Genomic DNA, 14887 nt, shown 5'->3' with positions numbered 1-14887 from the left:
GGACATAATGCTAAGTGAAATCGGCCAATCACAGAAGGACAAATACTGCATGAGTCCACTTAGATGAGGTATCTAAAATAGCCAAATTCATGGAATTGGTGAGAAGAATGGTGGTTGGCAGGGGTTTGGGGAAGGGGGGAATGCAGAGTTGCAGTTCAAGGGTATAAAGTTTCATCGTGTAAGATGGATACATTCTAGTGAAAGGCTGTACAACACTGTTAAGAGGGTAGAGCTCACATGAAGTGTTCTTGCCACAGTAAAAAAGAAAGAATAGCACAGTGCTTAGGAAGCCATTTCGATCTTTGTGTAAGCCGCGCTCCGTTTGAACTAGCTATCCTACTTGGAGCAACTTAGTCCCCGTATGCTTCAATTTCCTCTCTGAAACCGGGATACTCATGCCTACATCACAGGGGATACTGAGAATTCAATGAAATTTTCCAGGTAAAGCAGGTAGAACAGTTCTCGGCACATGATAAGCAGTCAATAAATGGTAGTTACTGTTAAAAAAGAAAAGAGGGCCGCCTGGCTGGCTCAGTTGGTGGAGCGTGTGACTCTTGAACTTGGGGTTGTGAGTTCGAGACCCATGCTGGCGTTAGAGATTACATACATACGTACGTACATATATACATACATACAATGCACGAATGCATGTATGCATGAATGAATGAATGAGTAAATAAATAAAAGAAAAAAGAAAAGAAAAGACACTCCCCAGTACACTTACATACAGGGGGATTGATAAAATGAGTAACTATCTTAAAAATAATAGAAACTAGTTATCTCATCGTCTTAACTTGTTACAAATACAGAATACGATCAAATGGGAATGAGCCCTGTGGTGTTGGATGGGATATATCAGAGCGAATTCATGGTTAGATAGGTAGATATAGAGATAGCTATAGCTATAGATGCAGTTCTAGATATAAAATCTGTGAGTGTGTGAGTGTGTGTGCACGCGTGTGTGTGTAAGCATGTGAGTAAAGGTATGTGAGTGAAGCCTCTGAGAGGCCCAGGGAGCAGCAACACACTGATAGCAATATCTATAACTAGCATCCAGATTTGGATCCTAAATGTTATTTTCCATTAAAGGGAACCAGAGCTTCCCAGAAAGGTGGCTAATGTCAGGACTGAGTAAGTAAAAGCACAAGGTGAGCCTGGACTATCTCAGGCCAGAAAGGAAGGAAGCCCTCAAGGAATGGTGGGGACATGTCAAAGGGACACAGAAGCCAGCTCAAAGGAGCCCCCAGTGGCCAAATCTAGGACAACTTGAGCTCCAAAGTAGACAATGAAAGTAATGGATTACAACCCATTGAATAAAATAAGAAACGATAAGGCTATCCTGATATAAATAAATAAATGAATACACTGAAAGTTTGATGAGAAATGGAAGATTTACACAGTCCCAAAGCACTTTCCCATAATATATTTATGAATTACAAAGCATAACATCCTGGTGGAGAAGCCTGGCACATACCACTTGAGTCAAGTGACCATCAACTGAACGTCATCAGTAATGGCACACATAGAAATCGCGCTCCACCCTGATGGGATGCAGATTACAGTGTCCCTTCTGTCACAGTCCTGCCAAAGATGTGTAACCTGAGCCTAATCATGAGGAAACATCAGACAAACCCAAACTGAGGGACATTCTCCAAAATAACTGGCCTGTAGTCTTTAAAAGTGCCATTGACTTTGAAAGTCAATGAAGGACCAAGGAACTGTTCCAGACTCAAGGAGGTGAAAAAGATGTGACAATGAAAAGCACCATATGGTTCCGAGCAGGATCCTTTTGCTGTAACGGACCATTTGGGGACAACCGATGAAGCTTGAATGGGACCTGAGGATTAGATGTTAATAATCCATTAATGTTAATTCCTTGATTTTGAGGGCTGTGTCATAACTAGGAAGATATCTTTGTTGGCCACAAAACCCACACTGAATTATTCAGGGGTGATGGGGCACCAGGTTGGTTACTTACACTCAAATAGTTCAGGAAGAAAAACCCAGGACGTTCTGGACTGTACCTCCAACTTTTCTGTAAGTTTGCGATTGCTTCATCATCGTCATCATCACAAAGGGCACCTGGCTGGCTCAGTCGGTGGAGCACGTGACTCTTGATCTCGGTCAGGGTTGTGAGTTCGAGCCCCACACCGGGTGTAGAGATTACTTAAAAATAAAATCTGAAAAAATATAAATAATAAATAATGAAAAGAATGGCATGGTCTGAATGGCAGAGACACTCTGAGGGACTGTTTCAGATTAAGGGAGGCTAGATGGAAATGACAAATGTCATGTCTGATCCTGAATTACATCCCAGAACCTCACATGCCCAAATTCTTTTTGCTGCAAAGAATATTATTTGTACAGCTGAAGAACTATGAATATGGCCTACAGGTTCGATAACAGCATTTTATCAATATTAATTTCCTGATTTTAATACTTGCGCTGTCCTTATGTTAGAGAAATATTTTGTTCTGAGAGATACATGCTGAAGTATTTAGGTTTAAAGGAACACTGTGGGTAAATTTATTCCCAAATAGTTCAGGAAAAAAAGGAATATCATATTATCGAAAAGAAACGATAAAGCAAATGAACAATTGTTAACATGGATGTTCTTGCAACTGTTCTGTAAGTCTGAAATTATTTTATAAGAAACAGTGACTAGGGGGCGCCTGGCTGGCTCAGTTGGTAGAGCATGCGACTCTTGATCTCAGGGTTGTGAGTTCGAGCCCCACGTTGGGTGTAGAAATTACTTAAAAAAAAAAGTTCTCAGGGCATAACATCTTTGATCTGCTCTAGAGATAGGGCTGTGATTGTCAAACATTTCCTCCTGGGCTGCCTTCCAGCATGCATTCCCCAGTCTCTGTGGCCATAAGAGCAGGTCTTACAAAAGGTGGGGCCATAGACATCTACTCGTCTTGCAGCCGCCCAAGACAGGCTTCTGGGCTTAAGTCCCCTTAATAAAACATTTCTGGTCAAGCTGGAAAAAATAAGTTACCAAAACTGCACACACTATTTGTCCTGGCAGTTCCTCTGCTAAAAAGTGCCCAGTATGTATGTAAAGATATTCATACATGAGTGTTGACTGCAGCATTATTTGAAAGAGCTGGAGACCCATCTCTATCGCACTGCCCTCTGACAGAGGTTTTTTCCCATACCGTGAAACACCATGTAGATGTTAAAAATAAGGAGTAAATTACCTCACACCTGTTAGGATGACTACTCTAAAACAAAACAAGACAAACCAGAAAATAACAAGTGATGGCGAGGATGTGGAGAAATTGGAGCTCTTGCGCCCTGCTGGTGGGAATGTACAATGTTGCAGCTGCTGTGGAAAACAGCATAAAGCTTCCTTTAAAAAAATTAAAAATAGAACTACCATATGACCCAGCAACCCCACTTCTGGGTATATACCCAAAATAATTGAAAGTCAGGTCTTAAGATATTTGGAGACCCATGCTCATAGCATCACTATTCACAATAGCCAAGAAGTGGAAGCAGCCCAGATGGCCACTGACAAATGAATGGATAAATAAAATGTCATGTGTCCGTACAATGGAATACTATTCAGCCTTAAAAAGGAAGGAAATCCTGTTGCGTGCCACAACGTGGATGAAACTTGTGGACTGGGGACATTATGCTAAGTGAAATAAGCCAGTCACAGAAGGACAAATACTGTATGAGTCCACATATATGAGATATCTAACCTAGTCGGATTCATAGGAACAGCACAATGGTGGTACCAGGGGCTGGGGGACAGGGAAAACGGTGGTGAAATGGGTACAGAGTTTCAGATTTGCAAGACTAAAAAGGTCTGGAGATCGGTTTTACAACAGTGTGACTATACTTAACACTACTGAACTGTACACTTAAAGATGATAACAAGGGTAAATTTTAAGTGCTGTGTTTTTTACCACAATAAAGAAATGAGTAAATCTAGATGTTTGCTAGGGAGAGATTCCCAAGGGAGATCATTAAGTGAAAAAACAAGGTGTAAAATGGTGTGTATGCTATGATTCTGTGTTTGCACGTAAGTGTGTGTTTAAAAGATACATGTTTGAATTTGTCCTTAAAAATTCTGGAAGGATAACGTAAGAAGCTGTTGACAATGATTAGTTCTAGAAGTAAGGCTGGGGGTTCAAAAGGGGAAAACTATTTTTACTTTCTCATTTTACTTTTTATTTTAATGTCTTCTGTACTATTTTTTTTTTACCACATGCATACATTTATAATAAATGTTTAACCTTTTAAATTATGGCTAATATTGAGTGCTTACAATGTGCCAGCCATCGTTCTAAGCCCTTACGTGGAATAGCTCATTTAATCTGAAAATTACTCTATGAGGGAGGTTCTTTAAGAGTATTATCTGCTATCTTATAGATGGGAAACAGTCTCAGAGGGATTAAGTAACTTGGCCAAGGTCACACAAGGTCACTCAAGGTGGTAAGTCCTCCTTGAGTCCAAATCAGGCAATCTGATGCTAAATCCTACCATTTTAAATATTACTCTATGCTGTCTATAAAAAGGATTCACTCTTCCTTCTGTTAAAGATAAATATATATATTCTTATTATAAACCCAACGCATGCTCATTAAGGGTAAGAACCCAAAGCTAAAGTGAAGGGGAAAATCTAACCCTCAGTTCTGCCAGCTAAAGACCAGCCTGTTAACCTTTTGGTCGATGGCCATCCAACCTGTGGTAGGTCCACCATTTTTCAGCCTGGTTGAGATTATATGAACATACAATTTTTTGTTCTGCTTTTCTTCCTCTCCGTATAATGGCATTTTCCTTTTAAAATACCAGTTCTTGGGGCACCTGGGTGGCTCAGTCAGTTAAGCGTCTGACTCTTGGTTTGGGCTCAGGTCATGATCGCAGGGTCTTGGGATAGAGCCCCACGCAGGGCTCTGCATTCAGAGGGGAGTCTGCTTCTTCCCTCTGCCTTACCCCCACTCACGTGTTCACTCACTCTTTCTAAAATAAAATAAATAAATATTTAAAAATAAATAAATAAATAAACAAACTACCTTTTCTCAAGTCCTCTTATAAATAGTCATAGTGTTTTCAGAGCTGGCAATGAGGGCCCTACATTCATTTCAGAGAAGAGGCAGAGTAATAAAATCTTTGGGAAAGAAAAACATGGGAAGAAAGGTGGGAAGAGGAAAGTATGGGTCAGTAATTTCTAAGGAGTGGCTTCCCTAGCTCATGAGTGTGGAAGTCTAGATTTTATTTTTTCCCTTCTTTCTGTATTTTTATCGTTATTTTCCTCTATTCATATTAGGACAGTTTTGTTGGGTTCAGTATACCTAAGGGACTGTGTCTGGGAAGCAGCAGGACGTTGTGGAAATTTGTTCAGGAATCCAATTTGAGGAAAACCAAAAGTGGATGATTGCTGTTTTAAGCTACTAAAAATAAAAAATAAAAAATAAAAAATAAAAGTATATGTATAATGTTGGGGAATCCTAGAGTGATAGATATGTTAGACCAAAAATAGAGAGATATTCTAGCCCAATCCCCCCCATCTTACAGATGGAGAAACTGAGCCCCAGGGACGGAAAATAAATCACTTTAGGCCGCCCAGCTCCTGAAGGCTGAGTCTGGACTAAACCTGGGTCTCCTGATTCCTTGGCCGCTGTTTTATAAAACTTCTGAAACCCTTTAAAACCAATTAATTAATCGTCATAAGAACTCAGTGAAGTAGGTTAGTGTTATTTATTCTGACTTTAGAGCCATTTACTGAAAAAATGATTAGACGTCCATAATTGAAAACTGATTCTACTGTAATTAAACATGTTTTTAAACACTCCAAAAAGAACGGACTATTAAGTAGGCTTACCATCTTAGGAATTAGCTTTCAGTTTCTTGCGCAACCAGTTTAAAGATCACCACTTCTCACCTGGCGTCTTAAATTCCTTTTACATTAGGCATAAAGCCTGTCTTGGCTTAGTAAGATGAAGCAAACACGGAGTCATTAGATTAGCCGCGTCTCAGCGCTCTCAGCAAATGAATGAGTGGGGGAGGGGTAGTGGGGCACCCCGCGACTTGCATAAATTATTAGAATGCGTCCATTTGCCTGTTGGTTTTCCTTCCAAATGACTTCCTTAGGCTGAAGTTTCTTATCTGCCCTTTTGTTACATGGAATAAGCAGGGGAATGCACAATAGGCTTATGGAATTGAGTGTGGTAATTTTTATCTGAGTATGTAAAACAGTTTGCCAAGGCAGACTTTAATTAAGCTTTACATAGAAGATTCTTTCACCATTAGAGCAAATGAGTTGGAATTTTTAGTTCAAAATTTGAATTGAAGTGGTTGCATTGGAGACCTAAGGAATAGGTAAGTGTAATTATTCCTGCCACCATAAAAACGCCCAGGGCCCCAGTGTCCTGATCTCAGCTAGCAGGAGTGGAGAGGTTATAGACAGAGGTGAAAGAAACCTTGGAAAACAACTCATTTGATTTTATTGATGGGGAAACTGAGGCCTAGAGTGACCTGGTCCCTTGCCCAAGGTTAAGAGCAGAGCTGGGATTTGAATACCCCGAGGAATCCTTGAACGGAGATGAGTCTTAGCTTCCTCCCCCGTACAATGGAAATCAAGAGATTTTACACAGGTCACTCTGAGGATCAAATATGACAACATAAGTGAAACCACTTTGAAAACTGCAGTTTGGTACAGGCACCTTAAAATGTTTCTTTCTATTAAGCTATGCTGCTTTCCTTACGCTAAATGTTAATAATTAAAAAATGTTAGCATGTGGCTCTTCCAAGTAGGGTTTGCATTTTGAAAGGGGAGATCCTAAGGACACGTCTCACCCTAGAGGAAAACAGTGGACAGAGAAGCATTCTGGTTGCCCCTCAAATGCCTTCGTCGTGCGGAGGCAATATATATATGTATATATTTTTTAAGATTTCATTTTTTCGACAGAGAGACACAGCGAGAGAGGGAACACAAGCAGAGGGAAAGGGAGAAGCAGGCTTCCCGCTGAGCAGGGAGCCCAGTGCAGCTGGATCCCAGGACCCTGGGATCTTGACCTGAGCAGAAGGCAGACGCTTCACGACAGGCGGCCCCGGAGGCAATATTTCAACAGTAAGAGCACAGCCTGCTTTTGGAGGTCAAGGAACTAAGAACTTTGTAAAAAACCTGAAAAACTGCCCACATAGTAGTTTCTAGCCTCTAGGGTGGGGTTTGATTAAATTAACTTAAAAGTCCCTTCTAACACTGAAGTTCTGTAATTACATGATTCCAATGGATTCATTTTTTAAAGATTTATCTACTTATTTGAGGGGGGAGGGGCAGAGCGAGAGGGAGAGAAAGTCCCAAGCAGAGTCCTTGCTGAGCACGGAGCCCGACATGGGGCTCAATCCCACAACCCCAAGATCACAACCTGAGCTGAAACCAAGAGTCGGACGCTTAACTGACTGTGCCACCCAGACGTCCCCAGATTCATTTTTATAACATACAGTCAGTCCTGCTCATGTGCTTTCTCTTCAGATCCAGAAACATCAGTGCCTATGCTATGTTACAAATTGCTATCCCGATCTGTTTAGCTAATTGTTTGAGAAATAACTGACGTATAACATTGTGTAAGTTTAAAGTGTACAGCGTGTTGGTTTGATTTATCCTGATCTTAAAAAAGAAAAAGAACCCAATATACGCAATAAGCACATACTCTCTCACATACAGAACATCTTAACGAGTTGGGATTTTGTAAGTTTAAGTGAAGGAAATGAAGGAAAAGGGCCGTGGCCTCTGGCCTTCAAACTGCGGACCTTAATGGAATGGGTCTGAATATTATTTAATGATACTCCGCAAGGAAGACACGCCCAGTCTCAGCGGCCTGGCGGAATCTGAAGTCCCATCTTTACAAGTAGCTGCCTCGTGTCTGTGAGGCAGTGCAAACGGAAGCAGAATCATTACGCTCTACTCAGAAGCACCTGATGAAGGGATCAAGTCAGATTTTTAAAAATCACATTGTGATACCTCCACGCTTGACACATGTAGGTGCTCCGGACGTGTATTCAATGAATGAACAAAATACAGCAATAGGTCAGGATTAGGAGGGTAGGGAGCAGGTTATTCCAGACTTTGTATCAAAGGCGCAGGAGTGGTTGGAGACTGGCTCATTTGAGACGCAGCCGGAAGTTCAGTCGATCTGAAGTACTGAGTGCTCTGTGATGGAGGTAAAACAGCTAGGAATGAGGCTGGGCAGGTGAGGCCAGATCACCAAGGGTTTCACCTGCTCTGTGGGGCTTCTGGATCTCATCCTGGAGGCAAAGGGGGGGGAGGTGGAAAAGGAGTAGGAAAGGATTTGAAGCTGGGGGTGGGCTTTCAGGTTGGGTGGGGTGACAGGGTTATCTTTGTGTGTTGGAGACCACTGTGGCTTCTGGTGTCAGGTGGATGAGGACAGCAGCCCTGGCGGGCCACCCGGGAGGGTATAAGCCTAGAGGTAAGGTGCTCTGTGAGGAGACTCTTTGGCAGTTGTGCACACAGGATGAGGGCCTGAGCTTGGCGGTGGGAGCAAGACAAATGGAGAGAGATTAAGTACAGAATGAGCTGGCAAAGAGGTCTTGATAGAAAACAGTGAAATTAGCAACCCCCCTCCCAAACCCCATGACATTTACCAGCTAATCAAGTAGAAAACAGAGCCTTGTGTCAGCAGCAGCAGTGAGAAATAGCCCCGGGGGTTAGTTGACAGTAAATCTAATATTTGTCAGCTGTGATACGGCAGTCAAGAAAGCAAATGCCATCCTAGGGAGCTGGAGTAGAAAAATCTACTGTCTAGACAAGGGACGTGACTGTCCCGGTCTGCTCTATGCAGAAGGGTCTGTGCCCTGGGGCTGGCGGTTAGGGGAGAGGAGAGACTTATTTCCTACCTTCCACGTTTGAAAGATAATAAAGGAATCGGTGTAAACTCAAAGAAGAGCCCGGAACTCAGTGCTTTGGAGCAACAGAGCCTGGAAGAACTGAGGGGCCAGATTTGTCTTCAAATTGTTGGGCCCTTGTGGGAAGAGGGGCAAAGCTGGCTTTGTGTGGCTTCGAGGGGGCAGAAGTTACCAGGGGGCCGGTTTCACTCAGCCTCGTGCTACCCAAGGGGCTGTTCACGGTGCCAGCGAGTCCTTGTCACTGGAAGTCGTCCAGCCAAGAGGGCAGAGCCCCATGTACACAGGACAAACAACAACGGAACACAAACAAAACACGCAGCATTGCGGGCATAGAGTCAGTGGATGACCTTCGAGATTCTTGCCGACCCTGTGAGGTGCAAGTTCTGGCCAGGAGGGTGTACATTTCGCGGCAGCCCTGCTCGGGGATGAGGTGGACAACAGTCCCTCTCTCATTAGCTTTTTAAATACTCACTTATTCAAAAGAATAGGTCGCGTGGGGGTCGGCAGACCAGGTGAGCTGCAGCCTCGAAATCCCTGTAACTTCGTGCGGGGGATTGGGGGTGGGGGGAGCCTGGGCACAGCCTCGCCATCGTCAGGAGCAACCGCGCAGTGGGATAAACTTTGGCTGCAGCTTTGCCGCACGAGAGGGGCGGGGTTACTTGAACGGGTCCTCAGGAGAAGGCGATTGGCCCCGGGGGAATCGAGGGGGCGGGACTAGCCCATTGTTGCCATTGGTCCTGCGGGCCAGTTGAGGGATGGCAGCGAGGGGGCGGAGCCGGCCAGGGGAGGCAATTGGTTTGGCGAGAGCCCACCGAGGGGAGCAGGCGGGCGGGCGGGCGAGCGAGCCCGCAGCCGGGAGCCGGGAGCCCGGGGCCCGGAAGCAGCCGCGGCGAGCTCGCCAGGGCCGCAGCGGGGCCAGGGGCGCACGGGGCGTTGGCACCGGGGCGCGCGCGTGCGTCGCCGACTTGGATGCGGCGGGGACGCTTCTGCGCCGGGTGCGCTCGACGCGAGCCATTCAACAGCTGGCCTCGCGGGCCACAGTCGCAGGGAGCGACTGGGAGCGTTGGCGGTTGCGACTGCGGCGGCTGGAGAGAGGCGGCGGCGGTGGAGGCGGCGGCAGTCCCGCTACCCCAGCGGAGACCCGAGTGGAGACGCAGCGGCTCCTTAGACTCCCGGTAAATGCCCTCCGCTCTGCTCGCAGGCAGGCAGCCACGTCTCGCTGCGTCTCGGCCCGCTGGCCGCCCCGGCCTGGGGGAGTTCCGGTACCTTGCACACAGGGCCACGCGGGACCCTCGGTGGGGACCAGGGAGGGGATGCGCGGGAGACCCGGGCCACCCCACCTGGCCCTGCAGAGTCAGGTTTTGCAGAGATGCACCTGGGCTCTTCCCCTGGTCGTTTGCCTTCTCTCTGGACCGTGCCGCACCTCCTCGGGCCCTGGCGCCGCACTAGGGGGCGCTCTGGCACCCGCTCCGGGGCTCCCTCCGGGGCCACTGTTCCAGCAGAGGTCACTCGAGGCACTCCCCTGGGGTACGCTGGCAGTGGCATCCCGCTTATGGGAACTGAAGGTGCCCTCTCCTGTTCGATCCTCACACCAAGAGCCGGGGCTTCCTCCCCCTGCTCCGCCTGCACGCTTCCAATTAGTCATTAGCAGGGCTCCACCGCCTCCGCCCCACTGACGACCGGGTCCTTGGCTTCAGGGACTTGTCGAAGAGTCTCGCTTGAGGTTTCTGGTACGGGTGGAATAATACCATTCCCAGTCTGACTGGGAGAGCAGGACTCACCCACCAGGCACGAAGCATCGGGTCCTGAGCTTGGCTTAGGGGTCAGCGGGGCGAGGGGAAGAAGCAAGTTGGAGAGGCCCAAGCTGTAGGAGAAACTGGCGTTCCCGACCTCGGGGAGGGGGCGGGAATCGGGGGCTAGTCTTGGTCCTTGGGACCCGCGTCTTCGCGTTTGTTCTCCTGCCTTTTCTGCGATTTTTTTGAAGCCAGCCATTACCGGAGAACTTCGGAGCGCCGCTAACACTGAGGCGTGACTGACTTGTATTGGAACACCGGCTTCTTCCCTTTTGGGTCTCTTCATTTTCTCTGTGGCTTTTCTAGTTTGAGAAGAAGGTCTCAAAGATCAGGCCCGTGTTGAGCTTTTTTTCCTGCCTGCCTCTGCTACTGACTTTGCAACTTCATGCTGTCCAAGTAGTGTAAACGTGTACAGCCTGATCGGTGGGACTCAGTCCTCAGGCTGAGAAAACCACTCCTTGGGATCATCTAGTTGGGACCTCTCAAGGTTTTTTGGTTTTTTTTTTTTTTTGGTTTTGTTTTTAGGTTGACTTTTTAAAGAATATGGCGTTCCAGGAGTCACATTTTTCTGTGCCCTGTTTTTGTTTGTTTGGGAGGGAGTCGCTCAGAGCACTGGAAGTAACTGGAAGCAGGGGGTAAATTGCACGAAGGTGTTTTTACTCTGATTCTTGTTAAGGGCAGAGAAAAGTGAAAGTGACAAGCAGGATAAGCCCACTGGCAGCGCAGCCCAGGGGATCCCAGCCGTGGTGCTTGTCGGAGGATGAATGGGCCTGACTTGAGGTGGAGTACCACTGGGGGGACAGGGCCTTCGGAAGCCATCTTGGCTCCTGTTGTGAGGCACGGGCTTTCCATTTAATCCCAGCCAAAATGACGCTTGCTGTGTGGCCCATTGTCCAGGTTCCCCCCATCATACACTTGTGTGAAGAGCGTGGACCCCGACCCGCCTCGTGTAGCATCTCTAGCATCATCTCTAGCATTGGAAGGAAAGTCGAGGCGCAGAGAGCAGGGAACGTGAAGGTGGCCTTGTGGGGAAGGGGGAGGGGGAGGGATTGTTTCTCTCTGTCACTGGCTCTGGCTGCGTGTGTATCTTCCCAGCATGCATTTCCGCTGCTGCTTGAGAGAGGGACTCTTACGGAGTTGTTTAGAGGCAGGGTTGTGTTACTTGGGCAACTCTCAGATTTTAGTGTCCACTTGGGTCTCTGGGGGTTCTAGATTATATCCAACATGCTCCTGGAACTTTAAGATGCGTTCAAGCCAAGCTGGGAGCTGAGGTAGACCAACGCCCGGAACTCAGTCTGAGCAAATGTGGGCCTCGTGGAATCCGTTGGTGCTTTGCCCAAAAGAGACAGTGTAAGGCTAGAACACTTATAGGAGGAGAGGGAGGTCAACCATAATAGGAATAAGAGCTCACATTAATTGAGCACTCACTGGGAGTTAAGTATTTTATTTGTATCATTTCCCTTACTCCTTCATAATTTCTGTAAGGTAGGCACTATGACTGATCATCTTCTGAAGCTCGAACAAGTTTGGTAAATCGTCCAGCTCCTCGATGACAGAGGTGGGATTTGAACCCAGGTCTCTTTGACACGAGCCCTTGAGCTCACAAGCATTTTCCTGTTTACTGTCCCAAAGGCGTCCTAAAGGAGGTGGGAGGTGAGCCAGGCTTTGAAGGGTGGGTGGGATTTACCTACGGAGAGAGGATGTTTGGCTGAGGGGATCACTGGTTCAATTTGAAGGAGCTCAAGGAAGGCTGGCCAACTAGAGCGGGGAAGGGACACAGGAACACGACGAAATATAAGGCTGTTGAGGTGGGGTGGGCTCACGTTTTAGAGAGCCTGGACAGGAGCTTGGGATTTGATGTCGTAGGAATTAGGGAGATGCTGGGAATTTTTCAGCAAGGAAGAACACAGCGAAACCAGTGTCAATCCCTTGGCGGGCCCTCCTTGGGTCCCCGAGCCTATCCCCTGTCCTGCTCTTTCTTGAGAACTGGTTGTCAGCATATTTAACTCTTGTTTTTTCATTTCCTGAACCCTCAGGGAGCACCAGTTGCCTGCAAGCAGATTCCGGGGTTCAGTGTAGAGAAGGAGCAAGCTAGGAGAGGGGCCCCAGGTCAGCATCAGAGGGGTGTGCCTCAGCCTGCACAGTATTTTTAAAAGCCATCGAATGAGGGGTTAACATTGAAAAACCGAAAGATCTTGGGGTGCTTGGCTGGCTCAGTGGGTGGAGCATGCGACTCTTGATCTCGGCGTCGTGAGTTTGAGCCCCACTTGGGGGGCGTGTGTAGAGATTACTTAAAAAAAAAAAAAAGAAAAAAACCGAAAGATCTCAATAAAAACCGGGATTCCCAGTTTCTCTGGAAACGTCAGAAAGCCTGATCGGTGTTGGGCCTGTGGAGGGCAGAGCTGTGCATGGCGGACCCCCTCAGCTGGGGCCTGAGCGCGCCACCCCCGCCCAGTCCCGGACCTCCCTGCCGCTGTAGGCCCCAGACCAACGCTCTAGCGGAACAAGCCCCCGCTCGGGAAGACTGATTCAGGATTAGCTTTTGGTCTTACTAATTGCTGCACGCGCAGCAGAACCAACTCTGAGATGGGAATAAAGCGACCACATAGGGATGTCGCTGTCATTGGGGATGGTCTGATGGCCAGGGACTGAGCATTACCCACAGGTGGTGGCTTTCCTCGGGGCTGGGGTTTCGAAGCCCACGAGGCTAGTGCCCCAAGGAGACATTTTGGTGAGCCTTGCTGTTCCCCTTCATCCTTCGCTTGGACTCGGGGGTTTCTTTCTGCTGTGTACTTGGTGGGCATGGCAGGTGGGTGGAAATGGTAAAAAGAGTGCAGGGGGACAAAAACAACCTGGAAACGACTACCTAGTGACTTGCATGTTAAGCACGTTAATCCAGAAGTCCCCGAAGGCACTCCACGTGTTCTAGATGGACCGGGATGAGCCGTTTCTGCGTTGGCACTTGGGGCGCCGAGGCCGTGTAGCACCTCTGGCCCCCTGCTGACCACATGGCAGCGGTGTCCTTCCCCACGCCAGCTCCCGCTGTTGCTACACGCGTCCCAGCGCTCTTGAAGGGAGCAGTACTAGCACGTTGGAAAAGCCCAGAAGCATGTTCCCAGGGCCTCTAACGCTCATTTTGTGTGAAAGGGTGTTCAGAGCCTTTTCGCTCATTTGTGGCCCAGAAGGATCCTCTGCTCCTCGTGGCACTCGCCATTTTATTCCTCAGCTCCCAGTTTAATTGTCTGCATTCCTTTTTTTCTCTAGACTCAGTTCTTTGAGGGTGACTCCTCGCTGTAGCCCCCCAAGTGTCTTAAACAGAGCAGTTGCTTGGTTAGGTACCCTTGATGGATCTTGACATGTGTTCCCTGATTAACATTAATAGCTCTAGAAGCCCGAAGGAGCACTTCGCTGTTCAGCTCTGGGCGCTATTAGCAGGATTTTCAACATGGAAGTCACACCCTGGAAACGGAGCTGACGTTCATCATCTCCGAGGTAACGTTTAGCATTAGGAGGCTCCTGCGATGTGCCAGACATCATTCTAGGCTCTGAAGATACACGGGTGACCCCGACAGATGCCGTCCCTGCCCTCATGGAAATTCCAGACTGGGGGTGGGGGCGGGGCAGGTAAAAGCCACGTGAACAAACGCACACGATCCTGGAGCCTGTCAGCGTTACCATGGAAATAAAACGGGTGCTAGGCTCCAACACGACGGGGTTGGTGGGGGGCGTGCTATTGAAGATAGTGTTCGGGGAAGCCTTCTCTGAGGAGGTGGCATTTAAGCCAAATCTGAGAAATGAGAAGGAGCCAGCCACGAGAAGATCTTAGGGGAGAGAGCACTGGAGCCAGAGGGAACCGCGAGTGCAAAGGCCCTGCGGAGGGACTTTGGTGCCTTTGAGGAGCAGCACACAGGCTGGGCTGGAGAGAGAGCCCGAGCAGTAGGGAGGAGGATACAAAATGAGTTGAACCAAGGGAGCAGGGGCTGGCTTTTGAGGGTAAGCAGTTTTGAATTTTGTTCAGAGACTGATAAGCCACTGGAAGCCTTTGAACAGAGTAAATCAATGATCTGATTGAAGGTTTAAAAAAAAATCATTTTGCCTGTCACTTAGCATAGACCGTACGGGGGCAAGGACAGCAAGAGAGAGTAGTTGGGAGGCTGCGGCAGTAATCCAGGTTCCGGATGGCGCTGGCTTGGGCCTGGGGGGCAGCAGGAATGGTG

The sequence above is a fragment of the Ursus arctos genome, chromosome X (assembly GCF_023065955.2).
Source record: "Ursus arctos isolate Adak ecotype North America chromosome X, UrsArc2.0, whole genome shotgun sequence".
NCBI classification, from domain to species: domain Eukaryota; kingdom Metazoa; phylum Chordata; class Mammalia; order Carnivora; family Ursidae; genus Ursus; species Ursus arctos.
Note: the sequence above shows the minus strand (reverse complement) of the source record.